This window comes from Pseudochaenichthys georgianus, chromosome 8 (assembly GCF_902827115.2).
Source record: "Pseudochaenichthys georgianus chromosome 8, fPseGeo1.2, whole genome shotgun sequence".
Classification (NCBI taxonomy): domain Eukaryota; kingdom Metazoa; phylum Chordata; class Actinopteri; order Perciformes; family Channichthyidae; genus Pseudochaenichthys; species Pseudochaenichthys georgianus.
In genome coordinates this window covers 10320962-10334159 of record NC_047510.2, presented here as the reverse complement: position 1 = coordinate 10334159, position 13198 = coordinate 10320962, and positions in this window count along the sequence as shown.

Sequence of the window (13198 nt, the reverse complement as noted above, 5' to 3'; positions counted from 1 at the left end):
AAAGTTAATCAAACATGTTTTAAATAAAAAGCACATAATGGACAGAAGGTGTAAACCTATTAAATGTATAAGTAAACACATTTAGTCAAATAAAGTGACAGACTAGGCCTGTGCAGTTGGTATCAGCTATGCCCAGCATGGGCTCCTCCATCAGGGCTGGTCCTCCTCACTGAGGAAAGACCCTCAGTCCTCTCCAAACCAACAGACAGGACGTCCATCAGACGGAGGTTTCTCCCTGAAGTCTCTGCAGCTCTCTGGACACCACGCTGTCTCAATCCGTCCACACTGAATATGAGAGGTGGAAAATGAAAATAATAAATGCTTTAGACAATAAGAAATATAAAGTTGACTGTTGAGTTGCTCAGTGTTTTTAGATTGTCAATACTATTACTGTATAACTAACATATCAGGTTAAGAGGCACATTCAAATAAAGATTGGTCTTTAAATACATGCTGTCTCTTGAATTGTTTGTCGAAAGTCAAGGATCTAGAACTGGTACTTAGTTTTAATGATACAGTCTGGTTATTATGCTGTTTGGAGGAGGCATCACAGGTAAGAGCACTAACTAGCTACCATCACATGTACCTTAGCTTGACTTAAATGTATTAAACGTATAGATAAGTGATATCAAAATATAAATAACTAATGTCATGCAAACATATTAATATGTGCTTGATTCCAGTGTTGAATTTAGCACAATTGCATACAAACGTTAAGGGATTTTAAGATTCTGAAGTATTATGCTAAAAACTCAATAACTTAGATTATAATTTATAGTTTTGCTGAATAGTCTCCGCTTACCTTAGAAACGTAAAATGCGACAGCAGTGTGCAGATGGGGAGCATGTTAGCTTAGCTTGGTAGCTTCAGCTAGCTCTGGAACTTCCAGCTTGGTGGCAGCAGGTCCCGCCTCGGCTCCGCCTCTTTTCCCTTGTTTGGAGCAGGCGGGAGTTGAACTCTGACATCACTGTCGAGCCGTTAATGGCCGACTCTGCCTACTAAAGGGCTTCTCGGCAACTCTGCAGAATCTTATGGGTGACGTCACGGACCCTACGTCCATTTATGTATACAGTCTATGGTTATTTATAGCAAAGAGTGACGGCCCGTCTACACTGCGGCGTGCGTTGAAAGCTTCACCATTCACTTTGAATGGGGTGACGTCACTTTTCGCGAACTGCATTGTGTTCAACTTTTGACGCCTCTGCAGAAGCGTCAGCCAATCGAATCATATGCCAGTACAAGTTCTAGCCAATCAAATCGCTGCTTGTGTGTCAGGGGCGGGAGATTCATGTCCAATCCAATCCAACTTTATTTATATAGCACTTTAAAAACCTTCAGACCAAAGTGCTGTACACAACATAATATAAATACATTTAAAATACAAGATACAAACACAAAACAAACCAGAATAAACGTAATAATTAAAAAATAAATAACAGGCATATAATAAAAACAATAGACCACTGAAAGCAAATAAAAGCAACACTCTACTTGTTTCTGAATGCCAAGGAGAAGAGGTGGGTTTTCAGACGGGATTTAAAAACAGTCAGTGTGGGAGCCTGTCTGATGAGCAAGGGCAGGTCGTTCCACAGTTTAGGGGCGGCAGCAGAGAAAGCACGGTCCCCTCTGCGCTTAGACTTTGTTTTTGGCACCCTCAGGAGCAACTGATCAGCTGACCTGAGAGTGCGAGTGGGCGTGTAGCTGTGTAACAGCTCAGAGAGGTACGGCGGGGCCAGGCCATTCAGGGCTTTAAAAGTAAATAAAAGAGTTTTAAAATGAATCCTCAAATGAACGGGCAGCCAGTGGAGTGAAGATAAAATGGGGGAAATGTGCTCGTGTTTGCGTGTGCCAGTTAGTAGCCGTGCTGCTGCATTTTGCACCATCTGGAGGCGAGCAAGGGAGGATGCACTTATCCCCATATATAGTGCATTACAATAATCCAAGCGGGAGGTGACGAAGGCATGGATTACAGTTTCAAAGAGGTCACTATTTAAAAAAGGCTTTATTTTGGCTAGCTGCCTGAGGTGGAAGAAGCTGTTTTTAACAACTGCCTTGATCTGGCTGTCAAGCTTGAGTTCAGGGTCCATCTTTATCCCAAGATTTGTGATGGTAGGCCTGGTGGAGTGGCCCAGGGATCCTAGGTCTATAGGAGTGGTCCGAGGGGCACCAAAAACCATCACTTCGGTTTTGTCATCATTTAATTTTAAAAAGTTGCATGACATCCAGGACTTAATGTCTTCAAGGCAGTTTAACAGCGGTTTAATTGAATATGAGTCATTCTTTTTAAGTGGCACATATATTTGGCAATCGTCTGCATAACAATGGAAAGCGATACCGTGCTTCCTAAGAATGGACCCAAGAGGGAGCAAATACAGGGAGAATAACAGGGGGCCTAACACTGAGCCCTGTGGAACCCCACAAAGGAGAGCAGCAGACGAGGACTCAGAGTCCCCAAGGCTGACGCAGAAAGTCCTACCAGTCAGATACGACCTAAACCATTCGAGGGCTTTGCCCCTATGTGATTGGTTGTTGGTCGAGTTTCAGACACGCCCACCGGCAAGCTTCAACGCACGCCGCTGTGTGGACGGGCCGTGAGTGTCATTTAAAACAATGTATGATGAGTGAGGTTGTGCCCGGAAAAAAAAAAAAAAAAAAAAACTTTTTTATTTTATTTTCATCTTGTCACTGAGGGCCCTCTTTGCTCAAGGGCCCCTGGGCACTTGCCCAGGTTGCCCATATGGTTAATCCCGCCTTGGGCAGGGAAGGCTACGCAGTACACAGTCTACTGTCCCGCAGCTGTTGCCTCTCTGTTGGACTCCGGTACTGCACATTACTCACGAGATGTTGTAAAAAAATAGTGGGTGGCGAACGCACTAACCACTCCGCCAACGCCACAGTCACCCCCGTCGTGCGGGCCGAATGAGAATGCCTGGCGGGTCGGATGTGGCCAGCAGGCCGCCAGTTGGTGGTCACTGCTCGATGGCATATATATAGGGAAAAAACTACTTGCACATAATCCACCTAAGCCATACAGTATGTAGGTCAGACTATAGCTTCCATTACCCTGAATTAGGCATGAACCATCACATACCATTAAATGTGTTTAATCTCTGCACTAGGTGTCTGTGCAACTCCCATCAACCTGTTAAAGCCATAACAGTTCTGTGGAACCAATTAAAACCATCCGAAACCGTGTCCAGAATCAACAGCATACAACATTACGTTTGCATTGTTAGTTTACATTTGTTTGTGTTGGACCGGTTCAATTTCACCCACACTAAAGTGTCCTTGCATATCTCCCAGTTACACTGATACAGACATATATTAATACATTAACGGTGTGGATTCAGAGGCCTTCTACTCTTTCAACAAGGATAGATAAACATTTTTTCATATTTTGAGGAACTCTTTGGCATAAAACCATTCCAAGATAATGGCGTAAGATAATGAAAATAATGCCGTTGGCCTGCGAGAAGTCATTTTAGTGGAAGCCTGATGCGGATGGCTGGTGGAGACAGATAGACAGACAGACAGAGCGTCCCGTTAGATTAGAAGAGGAGGTTCAGCAGAGGGTATAATGAGTTGCAGGTCAGCTCGCAGACACACTTTCTTACCGGGGGGAAATCAGGAAAAATCTGGGCTGCAAACAAACACACACACTGCATACAGTTATAGTGTGTCCACATGCCATAGACAGACAGATGGACGGATATGCATGCTGCTCTACAGCTTACAGAAGTCACAGAGAGGATTAAAAGAAGTCTGACTACCACCACACTGTTTCTATTTTTTTTATCTCATTCTCTCTTTAAAACATTCAGGTTCACCATCTGTTTCTGAGAATAAACACTACCTTTTTTTCTAAACCTTAAAGCTGCAATAGTTACTTGTTTGGCCGCCAGAGGGCAGACAAAAAAACTAGTATCACCTTAAAGGTCCCATGTCATGGCCATTTCTACTGATCATAATTCTATTGTTCAATGTTCCAAAATCACATTTGGTTTCTCATACAGCATCTCTGTGTAGCATGTGTATTCACTCTTGGTCCTACACGCCTTGTTGGAGCTCCTGCCCCCCCCCCCCCTCCCTATGAGCCCACTATGGTCTGATTGGTCAGCTCGCCCACTCCGTTCTGATTAGTCAACCACCGTTACAGCTGAACATCAGTGTTTATGTTTTACAATGGCGTTTGTTAGCAACCAGAAAATGACACCAGTAATGACAAACAGATGAGAATGCTGCGTGGGTGCCGTGTTGGCGGGACGTTGCGGGGCTCGCTGGTCTGCCCTGTGGGGCTCGAGGAGCGGACAGTGTGAGGTGGATTACTGGTGTTGTTTCCTGGTTGCTGCATGGGGTCTGAGCTCCGTGGGGTTATTTACCCCCTCCCTTTTATTGTTACAGTTAGAATATCATAGTAAAATACCAAAAAAAGTTGCAAAGTTGTACCACTCTTCTTCTCCGTCTAACTCTCTCTCATTCAAACGTCAATCACTCACTCTGGGCTCCTGCTGCCCAGGGGCGGATCTACGGGGGGCAAGGGAGGGCAGCTGCCCCCCCCCCCCACTGTAGAGCCTTGCCCCCCAGCTGCCCCCCTAACTTTTGTTTCCCTAAAACTGTACTAAAACAAACCTACACTATTTCCACAAGCTTCTCAAGCAACAAAACAAGCATTACATTAGTTAAAATTGAATCATTTTAAATATCATTTTAGGCCCGGTTAAAAACGCAGCTACGGCCCTGCATTAAACTGCGGAGCAGCGTTCACACAGACCGCGGCTCACAACGCTGCAGAGAGGGAGCGAGCTGTCCCAGTACCTATGGATCAGCTTCCCCTGGGAGCATTTCCCTTTCCACTAGTTTTGTTTTTACTAAGGACGAGAGCTTGAAACTAAATATTAATAAAACACTGCCGTTTGAATCGATAGCGTTTAACAGACGGGCGCTGTTTGGGGCGTTACGTTACAAAATACTACGCAGACAGCGTTAGCTGGGAGATCGATCACTTTGCCAAACTACGCGGTAGCCTACTATTAAATCCACGTAAACTACACATCACAACCATGAGGCCAGATCAATGAAACCAGGATACATCCTTTACCGTAAAAACTGGATCCAAACACAGCTGCCCGTGTGCGCTTGATCAATACTTTCTGATGTTATATTTATGATATGCTACATATTAGCTAGGCTACATGGCCTATAACGTGTAAAGTTATACAAGCATTTGTACCAGTGCTTTTCACAAGTAGACTCTTGCAGGCCAGAATATAGGAGTGATTCAACAACAACAAAAAGACATATGAGAAGTGATCAGGACAAACAGAAAGAGGAAAAGGAAAAGAGAGATGAAGAGACCAGGAGGGGCAGAGCAGGAGGAAGAGGATGAGACGAAGAGACCAGGAGGGTCAGAGCAGGAGGAAGAGGAGGAGATGAAGACATTAGTGAAGAAGAATAAATATATGTGAGGAATAAAGATGAAGTATCAGAAAGAGGGCCAGAGGCAGGGATCAGGAGGCAGATGAAACTCCAGCTGGACCACATGGTATGTTCTTATTCTCCTTACATATTCCATTACAGCAGCACAATCTAGCAGCTCTTAGTATTGACAAATATTGATTGAAATGTGTTGTTGCACAGGTCACCTGTAGCTCTCTGAAGAGATGGGTGATGTCATTTGTGTACTTAATTATAATTAAGTACTTACAGTATGCAGAATTCTGAGTATTCTCTGAATCGGGTGCCTTTTGGGTCTTTATATCTTTGAAAAATGAAACCAAAATGTTTGGTCATAACATCTGGTAGTGGACTACTTACATTTTCCCACCTCAGGCACAAAATATAAATAATTAGGCCTACTAGGAATTTCCTTGAAAAAATTTAACAGGGTTGAAGTTTTTGACAAAAAGTAGGCATGAGACCTTGTTTAGCTAATATATGGCACCACATGGAAGTCAAGGACATTACAAAATTGTAATATTTTGCAAAACTATTAATTATTTACTATTATTAATTCATACAACATAGTTGAAATGTTGAGTTTGTCAATCTTAATCTGAAAATACAAAAACTGAAATATAGGTAAGAGAAGAAACTGACACTTTTGTGATGTAATTCCCTCAATGCAGATCACACATGGACTGATCCATTATTTTAATAGGAGGGTAAATGGTATGGCGTGACGGGGTTGAAACAAACTGAGGGACAATATTGCAATTTCATAGATAATTCAAGTATTTTTTCAGAATTGATTTTTGATGAGTTAAAGTTGACAAGCATATGATTATATTAGCAGCAACATTTTGGGATAATTGGCCATTTTAATTTGTTTAATATTAAATTAATATGTAATAATGATTAGTGAGGACATGCAAATATGTCTGTCTAAGACAACCAATTTTTTTTAAAACAAAATATATATTTAATTTTACATTGTAATGCAAAACAACCTGTTCCTTTAATTCATTGCTTTAAAATACATTTTGTAGTTTCCTTTCATTTAAAATGGTTGAGGTAAGCTTGGGGGACTCAAAGGGCACCCGATTGTTTGTCTGAACACCTTGTTTCTCTTGTGCATTAAGAACACTTGTGTTAGGGCATGAATTAACAATAAATAGGTTATATACAGTATAAAATACCACGTACTGTCCGCCCTCCTATGCCACCCTGGCATGACCCCCCCATGTAAAATGTTCTAGAACCGCCACTGCTGCTGCCCCATAGTTGTTGGCGGTGTCAACAGCTGCTTTGGGTGTAGTTTGGTGCGCCCCAAGCTGCTCCTATCTGTTGCATTGAAGAGGTGCGGACTGTGCATGCACCACTTATAACGAGAGTCAATAACTCTAACTCTAACTTTCGACAGTAAAACCGAGGTTCTCCTCATTGGCACAAAATCCACCCTAACCAAACCAGACAGTTTCTCCATTACTATAGACAACTCTTCAGTCTCCCCCTCCCCTCAGGTTAAGAGTATGGGTGTCATCCTCGACGGCACACTTTCATTCAAATCTCACATCAGTAATATCACTCGGTCTGCCTATTTCCATCTACGCAACATCAACCGCCTCCGCCCGTCCCTTAACCCTAAGACCACCGCCATTCTTGTTCACACCCTGGTCACTTCCCGCATCGACTACTGCAACTCCCTTCTCTTTGGTCTCCCTCTCAAATCCATCCACAGACTTCAACTGGTTCAGAACTCTGCCACCCGCATCATCACCAGAACCCCCTCCATTAACCACATCTCTCCTGTTCTTCAGCAGCTTCACTGGCTCCCCGTCAAATCCCGTATCATTTTTAAGATTCTGCTCCTCGCCTTTAAGGCCATTCATAACCTCACTCCTCTGTACCTCTCCGACCTCATGCACATCAACACACCCATCCGCACTCTCAGGTCTTCTGCTTCCCTCAGCCTCACTGCACCCCCCTTCCGTTTAACCACCATGGGATCTAGAGCCTTCAGCCGCTCTGCAGCCCGCCTCTGGAACTCCCTCCCACCTGACATCCGCAACACTGACTCTCTCCCCATTTTCAAATCACGCCTCAAAACATATCTCTTCACACTCGCATATCCACCCTGATCATTATCCATCACACATCCTCTGTTTTTATTTATTTGGATATTTGATTGATTTATATACTGCATTGTCTTGTTTATGTCTCTTATGCTGGTGTTATGTATTATGTATCTTGTTTTTTATGTGTTTGTACGGCGACCTTGAGAGCCTTGAAAGGCACCTATATAAAATAAATGAATTATTATTATTATTAATAGAGTGGTGCAGTGACAAGTGCTAAAACCCGGAAGTGAGTTAGCATTTTACCCCTACCGGTTCCCTCGTCTCAGAGTCAATGGGATTTCTCCATAGGATTTTGGAAAATAGCTCGAAATAAGGTCTGTGTTTGACACACATTTAAGAGACAGATCAGGTTTTGTTCTACAACATTAAATACATCAGCAGTGACCCCACTGGTGATTTTTGAAGAGTTTACGTGTCTGAAAATCGATGGTTGTTAACAGAGATGGGGTCGTTACTAAAACAAAAAGTAATATATTACATATTACATATTACTTTAAAAAAAAGTAATATATTACACTACTTCGTTACTCTCTACATAAAGTAACTCGTTACTTTACTCGTTACTTTACTCGTTACTTTACTCGTTACTTTACTCGCAGGGCCGGCCCGCCCCTCCCTGCAGGCAGATCACGCAGCCTGCTAAAGTTTCAAATGTTCTCTTTAGTTCAGTTTCCATTGTCACATAAGACTGATCCAGATCCTGAATATTTTCCTATCATGACATGGCTGTCCTCTGTCTCCTGCTATCTATATATTTTGCGCAGTCTATCTCTGCTCACGCTGTTGCGTCGGCGTGTTCTCCTGCGTGTTGGACTGGAACCAGACACCGCAAAGACTTCAGCCGAGCACGTACGAACTGCGCCCTTCGTGAGTGGCAATAACTCTCCTTACCAGCAGGCAGCGGTAGTGTATTCGTCATTCAAAACAGGCAACAACCGGAAAACAGAGAAGAAGAACAGAATAGGTGATATAAACAAACAACAAATAGCTGCGCGTTAGCTTCACCTTAGCATGTGTTCTTTGCAGGTTTTTGTTGAGGTTTGATTATGACTGATTTTAGTAAGTAACGCGTGTCGGGGCAATGTTAGTAACTGTAGTGTGATTACTGAATTATAAAAGTAGTGCATTACACTACTCCGTTACTGACAAAAGTAATATTATTACTGTAATAATATTACAACTCTGGTTGTTAACATGTGGCTGAATAGGACTACATAAGTTGTCGAGGACGTTGTACAACGTCATTACGCCAAACATGTAAACACTCCCGCTAAGTTTGTTTGCCCCTGTTCTGCATGAAACCTGCGTCCTGCAAACTGTTAAAACAAACGCTTCAACTTGTACAATTTTGAATCTGTATTTTTGAATATCGATCTTAAGTTGGCGTGACGTTGAAGTCGTGCGACCCTGCTGTACTCGGCTGTAGTTCGTTTATAGCAGGGGTGGGGAACCTCCGGCCTCCGGGCCGTATACGGCCCGCGAGACAATTTGGTACGGCCCTCGAGGTAATTTATAAACACACGCAAAAAATAAAAAAATGAAAGAAATCTAGACCGCAAAAAAATTAAACATGCGAGTGCCTGTTTTTCCTGGCCAAGGTCAGGGTCCTTGAACACAACACGAGCCTAACGTGTCATCACGTGGTATATTATGTCTCGACTGACAGGGGTGCAGTTCTGACGGAGAGCACCAGAACGCCACTCCAGCACTTCAGAAATTGCAGTACCGATAAGTCCATACACATGCCGCAGTTTCTGCGTGTCTGTGTCTTTAGCTGAGAGCCCAGTGGCGATCTGCTCATCTGTCATACTGATCAGACAGTCAATAACTGTGTTGTTATCATTAGCATCTGGTTAGCTAGCTATGCTAACGAATATAAGAAGCTTTTTCTACAACCAGTGAGGTAAAGGCACATCTTTATATGATCATTATAGTTATAAAAAAAATAAGAGAATAAAGTAAACAGGTATAAAATACTATATGACAGTTATTAATAAAGAAGAATACAGTTTGAAAGGGGAGTGATTTGTCAAATATCCATAAATTAAAAGAAAATCTGCTTACAGTTGTGTTTGGGTGTTGAGAGATGTGTCCATAGATCTCCTAATGTTGCTCTCAAAGTGCACCAGATTGATGCTTTTAACTTCAACATTTAAAAAAAAATCTTCCCAGGGGAGCACGCCACACCCTGCACGTGCATGCATACGTGAGTCATGGTGAGATATCTGGATTAACAGGTTGCTTTTTCTTTGCACAGAATGAAATGAATGGGCTGTGATTTTAGTTTTTTTAAGCAGAGGTCAATAACTTGTACGGCCCTCTGAGGATATTGTAAAAATTGAAATGGCCCTTGAGAGGAAAAAGGTTCCCCACCCCTGGTTTATAGCATAATGATAGCATTTTGCTTCTGGCGTTTAGATTTATGATTCGAAAATTATAAAAGTAGGGAATATATGTGGATATTATCCGGCTGAACAAAACGTGCATTTATCAAACAGGTTCGTTTTCCACAGACCTTATTTCGAGCTACAGTGTATCTTCTAAAATCCTATGGAGAAATCCCATAGCTTTTTTGTCGAGGGAACCCATGCGCAGTTTACTTCTGGGTAAATACGTCATCCCTGCACCACTCTATTGGCAACGTTTTTGCGCCCCAAGCAGGAAACATGTCACTAATCAGTAACTTTAGACATCGTAAAACCATTTTAATCTATATTTTATCGTAGATTATACATTTAACTGACACCAACTAAATATTTACCTTGTTCATTAAAATAAATATGGATAACATTTATCAAGTAGTATTTCTTAATGACAATCTAGAATGTGGGAAGAGGTGGGGCGGCGCCCCAAGCGCACCTATGGGCCGGCCGCCACTGGCTGTCTGCCTAATTGGTCCCTGAGTATTCTGCCTGCCTCTAACTGAACTTGTTTGCCTGATAGACGGGTCTCCACGTTTTGACCCTGCCTGTACCTGTGAAGGTAAACTGAACTCCATGAAAAGCTGTTCCTGTTCCGTGCTCCTGCATTTCAGGTCTGTTTGTACCAGTGAGCATTACATTACAGTAACTTTACCATGTCGTTCCTGTTTTAATGCTGATAGATAGTAGAGCTAGCTAGCTAGCTATTTAGCTTTTTAGCTGTGAGAGAGCTACGGAGTGAGAGACGGGGACATTTGTATATTAAGTTTTGTTGGTGTTGGCATCTTTCAGAGAGAGAGAGAGAGAGACCCTTCGTTTCATAAGTCACATCTATTTTGTGCACGTAGCACAGCTCTAATGGCACACGTAGCTAGTTTTGCACTTACAAATAGAATAAAATAAAATGTGAATTCATGGTAACTGTTTGTCCAAGATAGTTTTAATTATTCTTATTAAAAGAAAAAATGAATTAGGGCTGTGGAAGCTTTACTCACCTTACCCATTTACTTTCTCAGCACATTTTTTTTTTTTTTATTTGGTTTCATCTTTGTTTCACCCCAAAACCTTTCTGTTGGCAGACTCAGTGTGAACTGGGACCTCTCCAAGTAGCAGTCCACACTCCATATGTAGGTCTGGTCGGGGACTTGAACCGGCGATCCTACGGATCACAGTGCAAGCCCCTACTGACTGAGCCACTGCCGGACAGCACCAGGAAGAATAGGTAATAAGGAGTGGGTCCCTTTTAACTCTCTGAAAACAGGAACAAATTATTCAAATGTCCGATTGGCCCACCGTTTTGAAGAAAAGGAAACACTTCTCAGTTCTTTAGGGAAAGTCTCCTGGAGATGAAATACTTCCAATAAACAAAACTTGTGTATAGCTCAGCCAGGTGTGCTCTTTAGGTGCAGCTGATTAATTGATCAGTCAAACACACATTCTCCCATCAGGCTTTCGATTGTTATCATTTTTCACACCTTCTTTATTTATTTTTGAAATGTCCTCATCTTGACCGTTTGTGTCAGCTTTAAATGTTCCGCCACTTGATCGATGATTTAGATTTGGGTGCAGTGACGACATCGGGTGACGCTTTCAAACTCCTCTTCACACGACAGGAATGAATTACCTATGTAGCAGCATTTAGGCATTACACAAAGACTAACTAACCTGGCCGTTTCGTCATTTGCCCAATTAAGTATGTCAGGAAGAGAGTATTTGGGGAGAAATCAGAGTGGCACTGTGATCTAGCCAACATGTGTTATAATTTAATATTTATTGTAATAGTCTTGAGATGCAAATCTGCTTTGCAAAATTAATGTGATGCCAAAAGCAGCCAGGCCTAAGAGCAAATCTGCTTTACGGTTAGTGTAAACATACCTTTAGACAAAGGTCAAGACATTTGGATATCTTATGGATATTCTTCTGAAATATAAACCTACAGTATGTTAAACATACTTCAAGTCATCAAAGTAGTTTTGATGTTTTACGCAATGAGGTAAAGTATTGAACTATTGATGAAAGATTACAATCCTCCTGGAGTTATAAATACTAGCTATAATAACATTAGAACAATCAAAGTCCAAACCAAGAGTTGACAGGTAGAAAGGAGCCAAAAAAGGTGTGCATAGATGTTTTACTTTTCATTTTGTTGTGTCTGACACAAACCTAAAAAACATTTCAAAGGAAAATTTGACCGATGTTTTTTGAGATATTTAGAATGTATTTCCTAATGTTTGCCAGGGTTAAAAACGATGAATCTGGGAGTTAGCTGCTGCCAGAGAGGGTTGATTTTATTTTCCATCACTACCTTGTGTTTTATTTAACTCCTGTTGTCGCGCGGCTGAAGACGGCTGCAGCTACTGATTGTTAAAACGTCTGCATCGACACACCGCTGTCAGCAATCCATCCTCAGGGACTTTGCATAAATGTCATTTACCGGCCAAAATAAACAACTTAGCTCTCCTCAGACTCCCCTTGTCCATGCAACCATCCAGACACTTAATTGGAAAAACAGAACCACGAGGAATCTGCTGAGCGTGGAATTGATTCTCAGGTTATTTTTGCTGCAGACTGCTGTTCATATCTTGTTTTTTTATTTTGCTGAGAGTGAGAGGTTGGGTATCAAGCTCAACAATGGGACCAACAACCGTTAAGAGGGATTTAGATCATTTACTTAAGTAAAGGCAAGTACAATTGTTGCACAAATAATGCACTGTAATTAAAGTAAACTTAGCAGTGAAATGAAGTTATAATTCTTGACCAAATATGTTAAGGGAGATCTGAACCTACTAGTATGTGTGCAAACCCTTCGACCCCTGTTAACGGCCATCTACTGGGCTGATATTATTCTAAGTGGTTGGTTTTAAAAATCATAATAATAGCCATTTTATCAATCAATAGAGGTGCATTATTTGTCCGCTGACCCAATTAAAAAAAACCAGGCCAACTCTTTCCCATTGAATCTATTTTGCAGCATAGCTCCTATAATCTAGCAAAGAAAGTTGCCAATGTGTGACCCGCTCTTTCAAAATCAATCAGAAGTAGCAATGGTGCATCCCGAGTTGAACGTGGATTTATGTCCAAAACTCGTATTTTGAGGTTTCTGTTCATTTTCAACAAACAAAGTCTTAGTTTTTAGAATATGAAACTTTTACCGGCAATATCCAGGTGGCAGAGGCATTACAACATACGTACAGGTGTTTG